The 21,673-nt window shown below is 42.5% G+C and overlaps 1 long non-coding RNA gene across 1 annotated transcript; it reads left to right on the top strand.

The window, feature by feature from the left end:
- The first annotated feature begins 3,931 nt into the window (after positions 1 to 3,931).
- LOC129498438 (uncharacterized) lies at positions 3,932 to 21,518 on the top strand. Its single transcript, XR_008662127.1, has 3 exons — positions 3,932 to 4,262; positions 6,565 to 6,791; positions 21,485 to 21,518. It is a non-coding gene; the product is annotated as an uncharacterized LOC129498438 (long non-coding RNA).
- Positions 21,519 to 21,673: the final 155 nt, after the last annotated feature.

Below are 21,673 nucleotides of genomic sequence, written 5' to 3'. Positions count from 1 at the left end.
CCATGAATTCTTAAAGAATGAGAATACAAATCAAGGCAGTTGCAGCAAAGCGGGGCATCAGTGCGCGGGGGGGAAGCCTGAGATGCCTTAAAATGAAGGGCCACGGAGCATGCCCGTGGAGCTTGCTTGGCACAGCACGCAGGACGGCTCCACCGGGTGCATCTTAGCAAATGTGAGTCCTCCAAAGACATGCTTTCGTGCCTAAAATGCAGTACACGTTTATGAAACGTACTCGATTCTGATCAACTCTGCAGCGCTCCTGAGATAGAAAAACTTGCCGGATCTCTTCCCAGCTTTCACACCCTAAAGGGAAGGGGGGGGGGGGAACAACTTTTAGAACTACCACGCTGAACTTTGATGCTAGCCTCAGAAAGTTAGTGCTTAGTCTCACATCTCTTATGTAAACTGGGAGGCGCACGATTTCATTTCAACTTATTAAGTCAATTACCTGAAAAATAGACACCAAATTACAATGTATACTGTTTTTTTCCCACTCTATAGAGAATCAAAATGTCACAGGTAGGTGGGATACAACAGAATTTAAAAAGTTTTCTGCTTATGAATGATACATAATTTCAAATGACTCATAGCACTTGTTGAAACAAAGTATCCAACCTGGCTGACTCATAATAACGCTGACACTGGAGTTTCAAATAGAGTTTCCATAATAACAAAAATTGACCCAACCTATGCTTTGCAGAGAGTTATCTTGACCATAACAAATTGGTGATGATCAAGCTATCAGTCATCCGAACAAGCGATGGATACTGTCCCAGGGTAATGCACTCGATGACCTAGCTCCATCTGGAAGCTCCACGGGCACGGCTTTCGTAACTTGAACAGAATGCTATGGGATGCATTTAAAAATCTTTTAAAATGCAGGCTCTATTGTCAAGCTCTGATGAAAAAGGAACGCTCTTTATTCACCTATAATTTTGAAAATGGCCTCATTTATTCTCCAAGTACATTCGAGACATTTTGGATAATTGAAGAATACTGTATTTCTTAAAAAACAAGGTGTGAGAAATGTCGATATTATTTGTTTCATCTCTTCCTGCTCCCACAGAGCCCGAGGAGATTGTACAATGGATTGGATTTTTCACTTTGGTGTCTTTTCAAGGAGAGGGTCTCAGAACAGAAAAATAGAGCCCTAAATAATTGAGACTGATTCACACTTACCAGCTCGCAACCGTGTTCTACTTACTAATTTGCAACACCTTTACGGAATGTCAGACCCCCTCCGTCGCAGCTCCCTCTGCCAGTATGGAAGATGGAGATATTACTTGCACAACAGAACTTCAAAGGGGAGCACTTCAGAAACAGACTGAGGACTCTTTGCATTTTGTCTTCATTTCTAAAAGAGGAGAGAGACTCGTGGAGGGAGGTTAGCAGGTTAGCTTTTATTTCAAGTCCTGTATTCATATCCTTGAGCTTCACTGTCATTATAAACCCTTTGGCCTTGTGAGGAGAGCACCCATTACTTTTTCCCCCAAAGGAAACTTCTGGGGGAGGAACTGCAAAGTCCTGAGGAGTGGTAAGCATCTCCTAAGATCTGATTCTTCTAGTCTTCTAGAGTTCTAATACCATCATCTGTACATTGGGTCAGTAATTGCCTAGAACCCACTATGTGCCAATGAGAGCGTAGAATAAAAACGAAATGGCACCTGGCATTACAGAGTGCACTCGGGTAGCAGGAGAGAAAGTTTCAGAATAAGCAAGTCCTTCGTTAATTGCAGGGCATGAAGGGTCAGGGGGGAAGCGAGGGGGTGGAGGGCGAGGGGGATGCTCATTGGCGCAGATCGGGTTGGGCACCTGAGGAGGTGACACTTACCCTGAGATCTGAAGGATGGAGCAGATCTGGCCTCCTGCCAGCAGGAGGAGGCATTTTCAGGGAAGGAAGTGGAAGTTGGAGGCCCGAGGCTGTGTGAGGACCTAGGGGGTCCGAGTCAGCAGGAACCCTGTTCTCTCTTCTTCTCCTTCTTATCCCCCCATCTCCCTCTGCTCCTCAGGAGGACGCCAAGTCAGACTCAAGTCAGGTGAGGGTGTGGGGTGCCAAGTGCAGTAGGGTTGAGAGCAGCCCTGAGAGGGTATGTGTGTACACATGCCCCTTAGCGTGTGCAGGTGTGTGCTTTCCCAGGAGGGATCTATCCTTTGCTGTGCCACAAGTTGCCTGGTAGACCTGGAATCTCTGTGCCACCTGCTTGTTCTTATGTAAGTTACTCCACAATGTGAGTGGCATCTCTTTAGATGTGGTGCAGTGCACGACTTGAACACCTGTACACAGCTGCCCTGGGGGTGAGGGAGGCATCAGGGATGGTGCAGCGTTCTGACTTGTGCTACTGGCAGTGCCATAACTGAGCTCGGGAGAACTGGAGGCCACAGTTGAAGAAAAGAGGAGGACTATCCCCCCCCCCCAATGTGGCTATTTTTTTCCAGTTACACTGTGTAAAATGTCACAGGGGTAGTGGGCAGTCTCACTTTGTCCCTTTATCCTTTAAACCCAATAGGAGTACACAAGTCAGAAGCAAGCTCCAGCACCGTTGTGACTATCATATGGGTGGACCATAGGATCTGGGTCAGACTGCTTTGGTTTCTGCTGGGCCTCTCCATCTGCCAGCCGGTAGGCCCCTGACCCTTCTGAGCCTCAGCTTTGCCATCTGTAAAGTGGGAAGTTCACATGGCTAGTAAGTGGAGACACTTGGGTTAGAACCCGGGTCTTTGTGACTCCCAGGTCCTGCTTTCTATCATTTTACCTTGTGTCTGGATTCGCATACCCATTCTCAGTTGGGGGGAGGGATCTTCTTTAAAGCAAACATTTAAATGTTACTTTTTTATTCCTACAAAAGAAATCTAAGTTTTTCCAAGCAAGTAAATTTTAAATACAGAATTTCAAAATTTTGATTAGAGAATATCAAGTATCTCCTCTTGGTCTATGTGACATATGGTAACGATTTGCAAGTTATTCCAAACTATTTCTATCCTTTGTTATAGGAAGTTAAGTAAAGAAATGGCTTCATTTTTACCTTGTTGAAATGTGGTCAGCTGGAATGAGATGTATATGGCCCAAGAGTACAGGACAGTTGTAACCAAACTCATGTTTTATATATTCTGATTCTTTTATTTATGTGTTTTAAAGTGTTATTATTTTATGTTTTGGAGCTGATAAAGCTTGGCAAAGAGTGTTTAGATTTTGGGAGATTCCGAGAACTTTCAAAATAATGTCAATGCTACCTGGAAAAAAGAGTTAATGGCACAAGAATGGTCCATTCAACCTTCATCCCATGGTGAGAAAGATCTATCTGTAAACCAGTTAAGTATATATGTATTGATGGAATTATTGATATTAAATATGTTTTTAATGGAATCATTGATATATATATTTTAATGGATATCATTAAATTATGTTTTAATGGAATTAAATATATATATATATATTTAATAGAATCATTGATATTTTCATGGCTTCACCACATTTTCTTATCTAGGATGGTGATGTGCTGAGAGCTCATGGGTTATCCCAGACAAGAAAATATGGTGATAGTTTCTGATACACCTGCAGAGGTGCGGTCCAACTCAGGCTTCATCTCCTCCCTGGAGTCTGGGTCAGTCAAGGGGGGAGTGACGTTGTCTTTCCTGCAGGCCCATAGGTTTGGTTTCTACCTCAGCTGTAGGACTGTGTGGTCTGCCCTGTAGTGTGAACAGAGGTACGTATCCTCACTAGATTTTGGGTTCGAAGAAAAAAAAATTGACGATATCTTTAGCCTTTCTTTATTCCTTAGAATAATACCTTAAACAGAATGATTCCTCAACAAATACTTATTGAATTTGAATTTCAAATTTATTCTCTATTAATAGATTCAATCAGTGATAAGCCCAAAATTTGTATCTCAAGTTTAAGCAGAGATATGCACCAGATCAATCAAGAGTTCTGATTACCAACTACAGAAATCGATTCTGATTAACTTCAAAGAAGAGGAATTTATGGGAAGGACATCAACAGTGCACAGAACCACGGAGAAGGCTGGCAAAAACAGTCTTGGCAAGTGAGCAAGAAGTGCAGGAGCGGGAAGCCAAGAACACCGAGATCACACTACAAGGAACATCCGACTGGGCCTCCCCCACTGACACTTGTCTGTCTGTGCACCTGCCATTGCCACCCCTTGGCTCCTAACTGCTGCCCTCGTGCCTAACAACCTGTTACTTAGGGTCACTCCCTAAAAATGGAAATCCATGGACAGGAACGGTCAGTCAGCTGGGACTAGGTGTGTGCTGTATCTTGGCTCCTGGGAAATAGGGAGGGGAGCACGTCTGCATCCTGCCTCAGTTCCTTTCTGGGAGGCAGGGACCTCACAATGGAGAATTTCACCAAGATATGAAGGGTGTTATCAGAGTGGAGAAGTGGAGGGAGGAAGAGAGGGAGGAAGGAGGAAGGACAGGAGGAGCAGGAGGAGGAGGAGCTGCAGTAGGAAAATCAGGAGGAAGAGGGGAGAAGGAGAAGAAGAGAGGAAGAGAAGAAAAGGGGAGAAAGGAGGAAGAGCACGAGGAGGAGGAGGAGGAGGAGGGGGACGAGAGGGCAGTGGGTACAGCAGTGTCCATTAGGTTAGGGAGGAAATTTTGATTTTATCCACCATGTTTTTTTAAAGCAAGTCGAACCAACTCTTCAAAAACATGTGAGCTTTTTCTGAATACATTTATCTAAAAAAAAAAAAATCTAAATGGTTTGTGTGAGTAGAAACAGCTTAAGTAACAATTTAATATAAGTGACAGATTCTGCATTAACAATACAAAATCCTAGAAACTTGAAACATTTAATGAAACTGAAATATAAAGAGTCAAAGTTGTTCTTTATTTCAATACTAATAAGGAGGGAACTGTTTTAGAATAGAAATCAGAAAATTAGTTATTAACTAGAGAGTTATTAATTAGGTCCCAGTAGTTGAAACTGATGAGCTGTGTAATAAATGCTCTCGTATGTGATGCCTCTACCTGGTTCACACTGGGAGATAAAGACCATCTGTGACACTCTTAAGTGGATACATCCCAAAGCGTGTTCATATATTGGGAGCATGAGTTATAAATCATTTTGTTTTCTCACACAAAATAAAAAATTCTCTCCCTAGGGCAGAAATGATTCGCTCATTAGGATCATAATGATTGTCTGTGACTTGCATCTAGGTTAAAAACTCCCCCTTAATACCTTTCACTTTCTCGCAGTCTTTGTGAATTCGTTATTTTAATGTTTCTAAATAGTTCGCTTGACTCTGTGCCTCTGCGCACTCCTGGAACCCCAGTGACCCTTTCCTTTCAAAATAGGGCCTTATCTTATTTATGCCATATCGGTTTTAAGTCATGTCCCAGAAAGATTGAACACTATTCAGATAAAATAACATGCTGTAAAAAATACCACCAATTCAGGGTTAAGTTTTTTTTTGGAAGTGGGTACATCCAAATTCCCACGGTGTGATTTATTCATCATATCCTAGAAATAACAAAAGCAAATACTTAAAAAATTGAAATTGCCATTCATCTTGCTCATAGGATATATTTTTCTTCAAATTCTAATTATATGTAGGACTTCCAAGGCGCACGAGATGGTATTTCTTTGGTAAATAGTGACGCAAGTCATCAATACCATGAGTAATCGTACTTTACATTCCATAAAGGGAAATTAGACCATCACCAAAAAGGCACTCTATGGCCCTAATGGTGATACGCACATAAACTGTCATCATCTTAACAAAAGATTAAAGCAGCCTGACGTTTGATGGTCACACGGCAGAGGGAAGAACAGGTGTCTCAAAGGAATAGGAACAATAAATTTTCAGGGAGTGGCAATTGGACTGTACAAACGAAATGCCTAGTCTTAGGATTTAATCAAAGCAATGAGTCAAATCATTAGACTGAACAACCCGATGGTTACCTTTGACTGTTTGTAAATTGAGCTGTCTCGTAAAAGGGCTTTTCATGTACATTTGAGAAGTTTAATATTGCTCAAATACATTTTAAAGTGCAAGCTGGTTGTCCTTTTTAGCCAAATGGTAGAGAAAAATCCACATGTGCAAATAAATGACAAAGATTTATGTAGGCTCAGTTCTGGCAGGTTTTAATGCAGGTAGTGAGGTTTTTGTTTTTTTTTTTTAAAGCCTATTACATATTTTAGCAGGAATGAGTGACTTAGAAAAGGTCAGATATGACAGGAAGTGTAAATTTGAGTCAAAATTTCTTGAAGGCAATTTGTCGATACATGTCTAAATCCTTAGCTTTATTTTTGCTCCAAGGAGTCCACTTTGAGGGATGTATATTCAAGACATAATAATGAATTTGTGTGAAGATTGTGCCAGGGGGTTATTCACTCCAGCATTGTTTATAAAAGTGGAAAATTATTAATTAAGTGTCCACCATCAGAGCAAGGGCTGGAGAAACTGGAATCTTCAGATATTGCCGGTGGGAATGTACAATGGGTTAGCCACCGTAGAAAACAGTTGGGTGGTTTTTTAAAAAGTTAAACGTAGAATTACTGTACAACCCAACAATTCTATGTTATTCTATGCTTGGTCCTAGCAGTATTGCTCACAATTGCCCAAAGGGGAAAGCAACCCAAATGTTTAACAGCAGAAGAATGGACACACAAAACGTGGTCTAGCCCTACAACGGGATACTGTTCAGCTGTCAAAAGGAACGACACATGCTACAACGGGGATGAACCTGAAAAACATGACACTCTGTGCAAGCAGCCGGACACAAAAGGTCGCGCATTGAGTGATTCTGTTTTCATGAAATATCTGGAATAGGTAAGTCCACAGACATAGAAAACAGACCAGTTGGTTACCAGGGGCTGGCAGAAAGAGGGAACGGGGTGGGGTGTGTGTGTGTGTGACGGATCAAAGGTCCAGTGTTTCCTTTAGGGTAATGAGAATGGTTTGGAACCAGAGGGGATGACTGCACCCTGCATTGTCTTGTATTAAATGCCCCTGAACTGCTCACTTTCAAGAGGTTAACTGTTAACTTTATGTTATGTGAATTTTTCCTCAGTATAAAAAGAATGGTGATGGAGAAAAATCTCTCATGCTAAGGGAAAATGTTCACGATCTATTTAGTGGGGAAAAAAGTGTAAAAGTAGGTAAGAAAATAGTAGATATAGGAATTAATTGTACTTGTGCATATATATGTCTATATGATTATACACAAAACCACTAACAGCGATGGTTCTTGGTGGATTTAGGGGATTATGTGGTAGGATTATGGTTGATTTAACTCTTTTCTTATCTGTATTTCCAAATATCTCATAAATAGTGTGTAATACTTCGTATTAAGGAAAAAATGTCCAGGGGCGCCCGGCTGGCTCAGTCGCTGGAGCATGTGATTCTTGATCTTGGGGTCATGAGTTCAAGCCCTACGCTGGGCGCAGAGCTTACTTAATTAAAGAAAAGAAAGACTGTTTAAGCTGTTTAGAAGAAAAAAAATGTACAGGTAATATAATAAAAACAGGAGTCAAACATTAGGATTAAGTCCAGGAGTCACAGAGCGCCGCCATACAACCCAGGAATGCCCAGAATAATTTTTCCATAAGCTCATTTGTATTACTGAGCAAATTATGTCCCGTGAAACATCACAGCACAGTGAAAAGCCGGATATATTGTGCTGAACAAACGAGTTAGGATCTCCAGAGTGCTCCACTGTGCTTCTGCTCAAAGACTTAAACCTTTTAGTTGAGATGATATTGAGGCGATTACGGTAACACAATTGCGTTACATGACTTTTGAATGCACTCAAAAGAAATATGCTTACCAGAAATATCACATTAAGAAAATAAACCCACATACTGCATTTAAATATTCCTTTAATAAAGATATAATTTACTTAACATCATTAAGACAGCTTGTTCTCTTATTCACGAAGTATATAAAAATGTGATCAATTTAACCAGGATGAAATAAAATATGACATTTTATTTACCATTGTTCCACTGTTTTCACATTGCCATTTGAAGAAAGCCACCCGAATGAAAATATCTACATTTTCATGCTTTAAGAAAACTCGATAAAAATGCAAGCATAACACAGAGAAACCACATGACCAGCAATAGCATTACTAAACCAAAGACTACATTATTTTATCACAGAATGAACTCTTTCGATGCATTTTGAAAATTTCAGTTTTTCTGCCTGTACAGGGTCACTCCAGAGTAACTTTAAGCTTCTGTCTGTATCTGCAATTATTTGTCTAGATGTTACTAATCGTTATCATGAAGGTCCTCCTTTGATCACATCTGGTTTTCATTTTTATGAGCGGAGCCTGATATCTGCCCCCTTAACGAGGCTTTGAGGAGGAGCCACCATAGTCCAGGCCAGGAGCCCAGTGCCTGGTGCACTGATAGCCCCTGGTCTCGCCCTTGGGTCACCCGTGGGACGCCTGGTGCCAGGAACAGCAATGGCATACAGCAGGCGCTTGAGTATCAGCTCGAGGAGGAGCCTGAGTGAATCTGGAAATGCACACTAGAGACTCCCCCAGGGTCAAGCGCTGGCTGTGCAGGCTTGCACGTTACCAAATGGCAGATGGCTGTGAACTGACACTGAACACCTACCACATTCTGAGCACTGTTCCAAGCGCTGTGCACGCACCGAATGGTTCCCCCCTTGGAAAGGTCCATCGATCTATCCACCATTGTCCTCACTTTCTAGATGAGAAAATTGAAGTCCAAGGGATTTCAATAACTTGCTTGAGGGCACACGTAGTGACTCCTGGAGGTCACACCTGCTTGCCAAGGGTGAGAGGGGAGAGGAGAATGGTGAGGAGGAAGGTAGGTCCTCGGGGACTTCCTCCCCGAGTTCCTTCCTAAACATTCAGCCAACCGAGAGTGCTTCGGGAGGACACCGCTCCCAGGGTCAAGTGATCAAAAGAGGTTAGGCCAGGGCACTTGGTATTTAGGAAGGGGGGAGTCTTCCTGGGAACGCCTCGGTCAGGTGGGGAGGGCTGGGCTGAGACTGCGACCAGGCTTTGGAGGCCCCGTGTCTGACTTCTCTCTACAAGAGGCTTGGGGTGCAGGGCATGTGTGAACTTGTTTCCAAGTGGGGAGGAAATTGGTGGGGAGAGTATTTTAGACCATGACAAGGTCAGGACAGAGGTGCTGGGGCGAGCAGAGTCACAGAGAGGCTGCAGGCCTACGGGGGGCTGGGGCCCCAGGATGGCGCTCGGCCGAGGTGGAGGGAGGACGTGGCCCCTCAATAGGGCAAATGGAGCAGGCTTTCCAGAACGCTGGCTGGGACTTCAGGGGCCCTGCGACCAAAGGCAGCCCAGAGCCGCGATGAGGGCCCTGGTGTCACCATCAGACCGTTGCCCACCCCAGAGAATCACTCGAATGGTGGCTTCTAATCAGAATGATGGGGAGTTTTCATCTTTTTTTTTTTTAAAGATTTATTTACTTATTTATGATAGACATAGAGAGAGAGAGAGAGAGAGAGAGACAGAGGCAGAGACACAGGAGGAGGGAGAAGCAGTCTCCATGCTGGGAGCCCGACGTGGGATTCGATCCTGGGACTCCAGGATTACGCCCTAGGCCAAAGGCAGGCACCAAACCGCTGAGCCACCCAGGGATCCCGCGGTGTTTTCATCTTTGTTGAACCCCAGACAGTGTGATCTGGGGCAAGGCGGGAGGGGAGAAGAGTAGGAAAAGTTCACAGTGGATTCTGTGGGCATGGACACCCCACAGTTACTTAGGCATCTCACTCGGCAGCTCTCTGCTCCAGGTGAGTGGAACTTGTTTTTTTCTATTCAGGGAGTTTCCTTTTAAAATGAATTTATTTAGGAAAAATCAATAAGTCTGCTGTGGGGAAAATGTAAAGTGACTAGTGGGAGAGATGATATAGGGACATGGCAAACGTCGTGAAGGCGGGGTGGAAATGGGAGTCTGGACAATACTGAGGCTCAGGGGGTATATTTCTTCATTAAAATCATTTAAAATTCCATGTTTTAAAGAAATGTACATTAATTGCTTCACCTGCGATGCTGGAAACTGGCTAGATGGTGCCAAATCTCAGCCAAAACCAATACCCGCCCCGAGAGAAGAGGGGCTGAGGCCCTGGCTGGATTTCCAGATGAGTGTTGGCAGAGATTGTGGCCTGAAGAAGCATCCAGCCCTGCTGGAACATGTGGATTTGCAGCTGTGCACCCAACAGGTTTCATACTATTAAAAAAAAACCCCAAAACCCAAATGAAACAGCTACAATTTTTAATGTTCCTTTCTGGGCAATATATCATTTCATCTGACTCTACATTTGTAAGGCATTGCAAAAGGAAGTGGAAAAATCTTTGCTCTAATGGCTGAAAAGCAGAAAAAACCAACTGGTAGAGTTTTATCTGCGTCTTCTATGGCAGACATTATTGGGTCTCTTGGTGGCACCCATGCCTTTTGCTGGTTATGAAATTAATTATAGATACTGAGACTTAATGGGTATGACAAATGCCAGCTTCTTCTTCTTCTTTTAAGATTTTACTTATTTATTCATGAGAGACACACAGAGGCAGTGACACAGGCAGAGGGGGAAGCAGGTTCCCTGTGGGGAGCCCGATGTGGGACTCAATCCCAGGACCCCGGGATGACGACCTGAGCCAAAGGCAGTTTTTCCGCCACTGAGCCACTCAGGTGCCCCTAAATGCCAGCTTCTCATTAGATTTTAACCTTCCTTTTTGGCTTCCCTTGAAATACTGAGTTGACTAACCAATCACCCTCATTTAACTCTAGGAAACCAAAGAATAGTTGCCGTGTAGAGATGCAAAGATGGTAAGTTCCAGAACTCTTTTCCTTCTATAGGACATTCATGGGCTGCATAATCAGCTTTAGAAGTTATGGACATAGGATGAAAATATAATTCTAACCTATTGTGGGAGTAGAGGCCTGTGTTGTAACATTAGGTTTACTCATATATGGAGCAAACTACCTTTTTCTCTTCACTTTTTTTCTATTCACTTCACTTTCAAGTTTCTCCTGGTGAAGTATCATTGATGCTGAAAACCAGAACCCTTGGAACAAGATATTCTACGCTGGTGTCTTCTGGATCCCTAGTGGGATCATTGTACCACAGTTGAAAGCTCTCAGGTCCAAGAGTAGTGAGATGGAACGTTCCTGGGCACAGAGTGAGGCATAGTTGCATCAAAAATGAATCTACTTGAGACACAAATTACTTTCCTACTCCACCTGCAAGATTTATAAAGATATTGAGTCTCTTTGCAGTGCCTAAGTCCAAAATAGAGACATTTCGATCTATTTTTTTAAATATTTTTTTTATTTATGATAGTCACAGAGAGAGAGAGAGAGAGAGAGAGAGAGAGAGAGAGAGAGGCAGAGACACAGGCGGAGGGAGAAGCAGGCTCCATGCACCGGGAGCCTGATGTGGGATTCGATCCCGGGTCTCCAGGATCGCGCCCTGGGCCAAAGGCAGGCGCCAAACCGCTGTGCCACCCAGGGATCCCAACATTTCGATCTATTATGAGGGAAAAGCATCGTTCAAAATGAAAATTTCCTGTATAAATGAAGATTCTGATAAAAATCCACCAACCTAACATTAAAAAGGTAAATCAAAAGACACAAATCTTGATTTTTTTTGGGGGGGGGTGTCTTATCCTCTAGACCATTTTTTAAAACATCAAAATTGGCTATATACACAGAATCAAAAATAAGATCTTTCAAAAATAAGATCCTTGATTCCTTGTGTTATGAAATGGATAGGAAACAAATTTCAAATGGCATAAAAACACTAAATCTGATTTTACAGCACTTCCTTCAAACTGCTAATTAAATTAAATGTGAATAATGTAAGCATTTATCAACCAGAAAGCTTATAAGCCTTCTAATAAAATTTGTATGATTCTTTAGGAGGTTTTATATAGAACAAGACAGACATTAGAATGAAAATATAAAAAACATGTATTTGTCTTAAGCTTTGAAATGATGACCAGACTATGGCTGGGAAAGTAACGATCCCCATAAGTAAAAGAGAATGATAGTTTCATGATTTTAATGTTTGTTCAGAGGCTAGCCAGATAATAACAAAAAATGGGTAAATTTTTGCTAATAAATTATAAAGGTGACAGGTACCATAGGACAAGGTATGTGACTGATGTGACTTATTCAGAGGCAATCATAACTTTAAGGTTTAATTCATTTCTTTATAAATATTGTAAATAAATAATCAAGAAAGCTCCAAATGAATACTCGTGTGGTAGGAATAGAATTGTGAACTCCATATTATCATGAGACATTCTAAGTTTGTATATTCTACAAGTGTTTCCTGAAATGGAAGGCACCAATGGGGGGAAAAAAAAACCTGGTCACTGTAGTCAGGATTAACAGATTACGGCCTGCAAGCCAAATCTGGCCCACCACTTGGTTTTGTAAATAAAGTTTTATTGGAATACAGCCATATGCATTTGCTTACATATTGTCTTGGAAGCTTTTATGCTGCAACAGCGGAGTTTAGTAGCGGTGGCAGAGATGTTCAGGCCTGCAAAATCTCTACTATTTCCTTCCTGGCCCTTTATGCAAAGGTTTGCTGACCCGTGGCTTATAGAGTTACTCGGAACCGTGATGATTTATATGTACTTTAAGATTCACCAATGGTAGTGAATTGGCAAATTAATTAATTTTGCTTCTCTTTACTTTTCTGCACTCAAAATAAATTACATGTTTGTTTTAGAACTTGTGGCTGATCAATGCTCAAAAGCAAATAAGCAGAATCATTCATCAGAACTAAATACTCTGCAAGTTATTTTCATAAAAATAAATGAGGCAGAGAATAAATAGGACGTACAATGGGTAATATAAATAATAAGATACTACTTGGGCTGCGAAGATGACACTGGATACTTAGAGGAAGTGATTAACCTCCCTTGGAAGTGTCCTTCTCTGAAGTAAACGTTCCTGTCAAAGGCATCACGACAATGTTAATTGAAATAAAGCAGGCAAAGTCCTATGCTGTGTGGGAGATGGGGTTGCGTTCCCTTGCTTTTTAAAAATTTTTCTTCTGAGAAACTCATGGTGGAGAGCCAAAATTTTAATTCCACAGGTCGCGCTACTAGTTTTTGAACTTGGGATGCAATTGCAAGAAGTATATAATAAAATTCTCTGAAATATAAGACGTTGGTTATCAGGGTTAAGAGGAAAATAACCTCAATGATTAAACCATGAGTTAAAAAAAGAGATGAAATGAATTGCGTGGGGCACTTCAGTGTTGAGTAGAATGCTCTGGAATGGGCCATTGTCCCTGGTCAAGAGGGCCACCAGGGGGCGCCTCGTTTCTAAGATTTCCCCAGGGGCGGTTCCAGTCGGTTAAGATTCCTGGATTTAGGATTCAACTCAGAAACTTTAGAGACACCCTGAAAGTGATGAATCAGCTCTGAGGCTCTCGGTTCCCCCTCAGGCCTGGCCCTCACACGCACCAGTGGATGCTTGATGTCCTTTGGGATGATTATGTCCCCTCAACGTGGGGCCCTGTGTTTTAATTGATGTAGCCTTCAGTCTACACCGGCTTTAAAAGCCTCGAGTCAAGTGGATCCCCAACCCTTTCAGACACGAATTGTGCTCTGGTTCAGGCTCACACCATGGGGACGTGTTGGTGGAAAACAGCAGAGTGTATTTTGGAGTTCTGGGGACCAAGGTCAGCTTTGCCTCTACCAGCACCCCGTGATCTTGAGCAGACTCCCTGATCTCGGGCTTCGGTCTTCCTGTGGCTCCTTTGCAGGACTAGCACAGAGGAGCCCAACGCCTGGCCTGGCCCGTGGGGGTGCACTTTGCACCACTTCCCGAGCTCCTGTTACCCTTTCATTGGATTAAAAAAATGATAGCAATAAGGAAATCCAGCTCTTTACGTTCACTCCTGTTACACTTCTCCCTCATGTTGGTCCATCTTTGACCCCGGGATAAGCCTTCTGAATCTTGATTTGTTCTTCCCGTCTCTGGGCTGAGCAGCACGGGTGGACATTTCTCCGGAGTCTTCATCCCAGTTGAACGTAGAGGGGCAAGTGCAGCCCAGAGGTCTAACGAGGTGCTCTCTTTCCAGGCTGCTGACAATCTATGAACTGACACTTTTAGGGGGAAATTTGTCTTGAGGGATTCTAACTTCGCTGGACCCCCAGAGCCTTGGGTAAGCCAAGGTTGTGGGCAAAAGTGGATCTTCCCACTTGGCCCTGCTTGCCTTGGGCTTCCCGCCTGCTTGCTGGGTGTCATTCTGACCATGTGGTTTTGTGGCCCCTGGCGTCTCCCCACTTTATTAGGCTTTTGGTGGCTTGGTTCTGGGGCGTTCTTGTGGTGTCTTCTCTGCTTCAGAGAGTGCAGAGTGGGGACCAGTGACAGCTTCTGTCTCACTGCCCCAAGGCCAGCCTTGGGGATTGGCTTTGCCTCTAGCAGCACATGCGTTTCTCTCCACCCACCTTGGGTGATCTGGCTTTGGAGCTCTCCTGGACCTTCGCTCACCACCCGACAGGAGACACAGCTTTTAAAGTTCTTTCATTCCTTTCACCATGTTACTTGCAACAAATTCCCAAGGGTCAGCTCGGAGGGCAGTTGAGGGGTGCTGTCTAGGACCATAACCACTGCAGTTTTTAATTAATTAACTAATTTTTTAAAAAGATTTTATAAAAAAATTAAAAAGATTTTATTTATTTATTCATGGAGAGAGAGAGAGAGAGAGAGAGAGAGAGAGAGAGAGAGAGAAACACAGGCTCCATGCAGGGAGCCGGATGTGGACTCGATTCTGGGACCCCGGGATCACACCCTGAGCCAAAGGCAGAAGCTCAACTGCTGAGCCAGCCAAGCATCCCAATTAACTAACTAATTAATTAAGGTTTACAAACAATGCAGTTTAAAACACAATCTGGATGTCGGGTCAGTGCTCAGGCTTTCAAGCTTAGGGAGGATGTTTTGCCTCGTGAATGTACAGACATGGTAAGAAGCTTTAGGGGATCTGGTCCCCTTTCTTTTTTTTGGGGGGTCCCCTTTCTTTTTTCTTTTTTAAGTTTTGAATTTTAATTCCAGGATAGTTAACAGTGTTAGTTTCAGGTGTGTAATATAGAGATTCAGCACTTCCACACATCACCGGGTGCTCATCATGGCAGGTGCCCTCCTTCATCCCATTACCTATTTCTCCCACCCTCACTCACCCACCTTCCCTGGGAACCAGCAGTGTGTTCTCTAGAGTTAAGAGTCTATTCTTTGGGTCTCTCTCTCTCTCTTTAAAATATTTTATTTATTTAGTCATGAGAGACAGAGAGAGAGAGAGAGGCAGAAGGAGAAGCAGGCTCCCTGCAGGAGCCCGATGTGGGACTCGATCCTGGCACCCTGGGATCACTACCTGAGCCAAAGGCAGATGCTCCACCACTGAGCCACCCAGATGTCCCTCTTTGGGTCTCTTTTTGTCTTTGTTCATTTGTTTTGTTTCTTAAATTCCACATTTGAGTGAAATCATGTGGTATTTGCCTTTCTCTGATACATTTCACTTAGCATTATACCCTCCTCCATCCATGTCATTGCAAATGGCAAGATTTCATTCTTTTTTTTTTTTTTGCCTGAGTAATATGCCATCGTATACTACACCAATTATTCTTTATTCATTCATCTTCTGATGGACACTTGGGCTGCTTCCATGATTTGACTATTATAAATAATGCTGTGATGATAAACTTAAGGGTGTATATATCCCTTTGAATTAGTATTTTTGTATTTTTTGGGGGTAACACCCAGTAGTGCAATTCCTGGATCAGAGGATCGTTCTATTTTTAACTTTTTGAGGAACCTCCATACTCTTCCTCAGTGGCTGCACCAGTTTGCGCTCCCACCACCAGGCATGAGGGTTCCCCTTTCTCCACATCCTTGCCAACACCTCGTTTCCTATGTTTTTGACTTTATCCATTCACAGGTGTGAGGTGGTATCTCATTGTAGTTTTGATTTGCATTTCCCTGATCATCAGGGATGTTGAGCATCTTTTCATGTGTCTGTTGGGGATCTGGCCCCCTTTCTTTTTTTTTTTTAAGATTTATTTATTTATAATTTTTTTTTTATATTTATGATAGTCACATAGAGAGAGAGAGAGGCAGAGACACAGGCAGAGGGAGAAGCAGGCTCCATGCAGGGAGCCCGACTCGAGACTCGATCCCGGGACTCCAGGATCGTGCCCTGGGCCAAAGGCAGGCGCTAAACCGCTGAGCCACCCAGGGATCCCCTCTGGTCCCCTTTCTTGAAGAGACATTCCCTCCATGACCCAGGCAGCACTGAGGGCTCAAGATTCCTTTAACTATTTCTCCCAACAGGCCTCATGAGTCCTCAGGCAAACATGTTATTGATGACCTGCTCTGGTAGCTCAGAATTCTGGAATGGGCTCCGATAGACACCCCCGTGGTGTCTCCCAGTACATTTTTTGACTTTAAGCTACAAGAAAGAAAGCTGGGAGCAGCATAATACATTTTGGAAAGACTTTTATCAATAATGCTAATCATTTTCCTTAAATTTTTTTTTTTACTTTTGAGGTGGAAATTCACATAACAAGATTAACCATGTTAAAGTGAGTAATTCAGTGATAGTACATTCACAGTGCTGTGCAACCACCATGCCACTTAGTTCCAAAACATTGTCATCATCCCCAGAAGAAACCCCATGCCCATCAAATAGTCACTCTTCATTTTTCATTCCCTCCAGGCTTGGCAACCACAATTGTATTCTGTCTTTATGGTTATTTAAAAGTCTGGAAGGGCCCCTGGGTGGCAGAGCTGGTTAAGGGTTGACTCTGGGCTTCGGCTCAAGTCTTGATCTCAGGGTCGTGAGATCGAGTCCTACATTGGCCCCCATGCTCAGCGTGGAGTCTGCTTGAAATTCTCTCTTCCTCTGCCTCTGCCCCTCCTTCTCATGCTCCATCTCTCTCTCTCTCTCTCTCTCAAATAAATAATCTTAAAAATTAATAAAATTCTGAACATTTCATACAAATGGAATCAAATAATATGTGACTTTTGTGCCTGGATTTTTTTACTCAGCATCTTTTGGAGGTTCATTCATGTTGGAGCATGTGTCAGGACATCATGCCTTTTTACGGCTGATATTACTCCATTGTTTGGATACAACACACTTTGTGTGTCTATTCCCCTATCGCTGGGTATTTGGGCTGTTTCCACCTGTGGGCTGCTGTGAATAGTGCTGATATAAAAATTCATGTGTGAATTATTTACTTTATTTAAAAACATATTTTATTTATTTGTTTGAGTCTAGTTGACAGTGTCACATGTGTTGAGCACACACCATAGTGAGTCGACAATGCTGTATGCTCTCTCCATATGCTCACCATAGTGCCGCCTTGCAAAGCTGTGACAATACCATTGACCATATTCTCTATGCTGCACCTTTTATTCCCGTGACTTATTCATTCCATAACTAGAAGCTGGTATTTGTCACTCCTCTTCACGTACAAAGTTTTGTTTAAGCCCCTGTTTTCAATTCTTTCACGTGCATACCTAGGAGTGGAATTGCTGGGTCATGTGGTCATTCTGTGTTTAATTTTTTTAGGGACTACGAGTTTTCCCCCATTTATTTATTTATTTATTTATTTATTTATTTATTTATTTATTTTCCTTTTTTTCCCCCATTTTTAAACTTAGTTGTCTTTTTGTAGTTGCAAAAATTCTTTATATATTCTCGATGCTTGACTCTTATCAGATACAGGATTTCAAAATATTTCCCCTCATTGTGTAGGTTGTCTTTTCACCTTCTTCGCAATTTCATACTGTCCTATTCCCCACCCCCCACCTTTTTAAGAGTCAGGTTTCTTGAGGTTTAACTTGTGTATCGTAAAATTCACTCTGTAAAAGTATTTAGTGCTATGACTTTTGACAAATATATGTAGTCATGTAGCCAGGACCACAGTCAAGATGTAACATTTTCTTTCCCACGACAAGTTTTTCTCATGCCCTTTCAAGGTTAATCCTCCCCTAATGCTAGTTATTTGTTAAGTTTTGTTTTCATACTACAAACTTTAGTTTTCTGAAAAATTACTGTAAAACATCTAACAAATAATGCTAGGGTAAATGATACCCTATTATATTATTCATATGGACGCTATTTAACATGCAGAGTGTTGATATTTTATATTTTTAATTTATTTTTCCCTGGCACCTTGCTGCAGGGTAACACTGGTTTCAGGTGAGTGGACCTGGCCAGTAGGTGCATCAGAAGTCAGCTTCTTTCGTCCTGATGATTCACCAAGAGAGCACACCCTTCAAAGAAGGCAGAGGTAAATTCCACCATGAGATACATTCCGACATATTCAGTTACTCGTGTGCAATCTAAAAAATATAGGACATGGGCTGATCTATTTCTTTAATAATGTTTTTCTCTAAAAGCAAAGCATTACTAATGATTTTCTGGTTTCTCAAGAGATAAAGGAAAATCATTTAAACAATGAAACTGCAGTTTGCACCCTAGTATGACCCTGCTCTGGCCACCAGTCTGTGCTTTTGGACACCCACCCTCGACTCCTATAGTTCATATTGCTCTTTGGAGCCATCCAGTTCCATGATGCAGCTGTCCTAGGATGTTCTCTGGCATTCCACTGCTGTTGAGGGGGCTGCACCGCTATTTGCCCTCTCTATTTGAGCTAGGTGGAATAGGTCTAGATTTTTGAAACTCAAAGAACCTGATCCAAATGGAATTGATACAAAGAGGGAGATTTCACCAAAAAAGGCCTAAAGAAGAGAGAAATTTGGGCTCTTATAGGGTTATTAGGACACACAGCTGGGTAGGTGATGGAGAGAATCTTCTTGCAAGTCTACAAGGAGAAGTGAGTGTTCTATGGGGTAAAACAGTTAATAGAACTGACACCTTGAGACTCATGCAAAGAGCTTTCAGGTTTCTGAGTATCTAGAATAAAATAAAATAAATCAGCAGCACACAACAATTCTGCAGGCGTGCATAGAGGTCTTGGCATCCATGTCACTTACCACTTTGTGTTGAAATGATCGATCTGTAGTTTGTCATCTCCCTTAGACTATCATCTCGGCTCTGTTTCCCTAATCTCTCTGTGGCACCTGAACAGAGATCACTCGATGACATCAGGGAATAGCATCTACCTGAAGAGAGGAGTTATCTAAGGCACCTTCCGAAGGATGGACATGCACCGTCTTCTGTGCTTGCAACAGATTAAAAGCACTAGAGGCTCACTTATACCTTTGGTGCCTCTTTTCACCTTCTCAGCCCTTCCTTTTTTTTTTTTTTAAGATTTTTATTTATTTATTCATGAGAGACAGAGAGAGAGAGAGAGGCAGAGACACAGGCAGAGGGAGAAGCAGGCTTCATGCAGGGAGCCCAATGTGGGACTTGATCCCGGGACCCCAGGATCACGCCCTGAGCCAAAGGCAGACACTCAGCCACTGAGCCACGCAGGCGTCCCTTTTCAGCCCTTCCTTAACATTCTTCTTCTTCTTCTTCTTCTTTTACTCCAGACTCTTTCTTTTTATTTTAAATTGAATTATAATGAACATACAGTTATTTAGTTTCAGGCATACAACATAACCATTCAAGAATTCTATACATGACTCAGTGCTCACCTTGGTACGTGCAGCACCGTCTGCCACCGAACATGTTTACAGTCTTACTGACTATATTCCCTATGCTGTGCTTTTCATCTCTGTTACTTGTTTTGTAACCGAAAATTTGTACTTCTTAATCTTCTTTCCCTATTTCACACCCCCTCCCCTAGGCAATCACTCATTTGCATTCTCTATTTAAGAGTCTGGTTTTTGTTGTTGTTGTTTGTTATTTTTCTTCGTTTGTTTCTTAAGTTTGACATATGAATGAAATCATATGGTAGCAGTCTTTGCCTGACTTATTTCACTCAGCATTATGCCTTCTAGATTCATCTACGTCATTGCAAATGGCAAGATTTCATTCTTTTTTATGGCTGAGTAGAGTTCACATATATATTATATATACCATGTCTTCTTTATTCTTTCATCTACCAATGGACATTTGGGCTGCTTCCATACCTTGGCTATTGGAAATAATGTTGTGATAAACACAGGGGTGCATATATCTTTCCAAATTAGTGTTTTTGTTTTCTTTAGGTAAACACCCATTACTGGAAATACTGGATCATATGGTATTTCTAGCTTTATTTTTTTTTTTTTTGAGGACCCTCCGTACTGTTTACCACAGTGACTGCACCAGTTTGCATTCCCAGCAACAGTGCACGAGGGTTCCTTTTTCTCCACATCCTCGCCCACACTTAATGTTTCTGTTTCTTTTTCTTTAACTAAATTTCTTTATTTTTAAATTTTGTTTATGTATTCATGAGAGACACACAAGGAGAGAGAGAGGCAGAGACACAGGCAGAGGGAGAAGCAGGCTCCATGCTGGGAGCCCAATGTGGGACTCAATCCCAGGTCCCCAGGATTATGCCCTGGGCTGAAGGTGGCGCTAAACCATTGAGCTACCTGGGCTGCCCTCTTTTTTTTTTTTTTTTTAAGATTTCATTTATTTAATCGTGAGAGACATATATAGAGAAAAGCAGAGACATAGGCAGAGGGAGAAGCAGGCTCCCTTTGGGGAGCCTGATATAGGACTTGATCCCAGAACCCCAGGATCATGACTTGAACCAAAGGCAGATGTTCAACCACTGAGCCACCCAGTCTTCCCACTTGTTGTTTCTTACGTTTTTGAGTCCAGCCATTCTCGCAGGTGTAAGATGGCAGCTCATGGTCATCCCTACTACTTCCTAAGATACCTTAATTTAAATTACATTCCCAGCATCTTTGAACCTGGCCGGTGCGTATTTAGTGCTGAAGTCCATGTTCTGGTTCATAAGGAGAAAGTTTGTTATTTCTGGATAACCCGGTATCCAGTCCAATATCATCATTAGATGCAAGGCATGATATTGGATTGGATACGGGGCCAGGAAAAAGTTGCTTGTAAAAACATTGCTGAGACAGTTGGTGAAACCGGAATATGGAGCGACAGCGCATTCCTCATCCTGATTTCCACCGCGTCTTTCACTTCTCCTTCTAACTGAAGATTAGAGTATGTTATTAATGTGGAATTCCCTGAATGTAATAACTGTATTGTCATTATACTGGAGAATGTCCCTTCTCTTAGAAAATGTGCATGGGGGTGTTCAGGGATAGAGGGATACGGTGTATACGCTTTACCCTCAGATGGCTCTGATGGACAGAGACTGATAAAGTGGATGCTGCAAAAGGTTAGTAACTTGCCAGGTGGGGGGAAGGATATTGGGAATTCTGTACTATTCTTGTGGTTTTATGTAAAAGCAAAATTATTTACAAATAAAAAGGTATTCATTTCTCAGCGTGTTAAGTCTTTCCTGAGATGCACCGTGCATAAGAGGCCGAGCCCACCGAGAGACCAGAGAGCTGGGACTCAGCTTTGGAGCCACACTTCTCCTTCCTCCTTCTCTTTCATTTTCCTCGCCTCTAACTTCCTCATCTTCTTATCTGCAGGTGTACACGCCTGAAGTCCCCGTTGTTTGTCCTCTACGCTCTCCTGGCCCTCTCCTGGCTCATGGCTTCTCTGGTGGCGTTCACCAGGTGTTGTGGAATGTTATTGCTCTGGGTGCTTGGGTGAGTTGCAGATGCTCAATTCGTGTGCCGCAAAGTGTGCAGATAAGGCAGGTGCCCAGAGAGCGCTTC

Source organism: Nyctereutes procyonoides, unplaced genomic scaffold (assembly GCF_905146905.1).
Source record: "Nyctereutes procyonoides isolate TBG_1078 unplaced genomic scaffold, NYPRO_anot_genome, whole genome shotgun sequence".
Lineage (NCBI taxonomy): Eukaryota > Metazoa > Chordata > Mammalia > Carnivora > Canidae > Nyctereutes > Nyctereutes procyonoides.
Note: the sequence above shows the minus strand (reverse complement) of the source record. Positions and strands in the feature narration are given on the sequence as shown.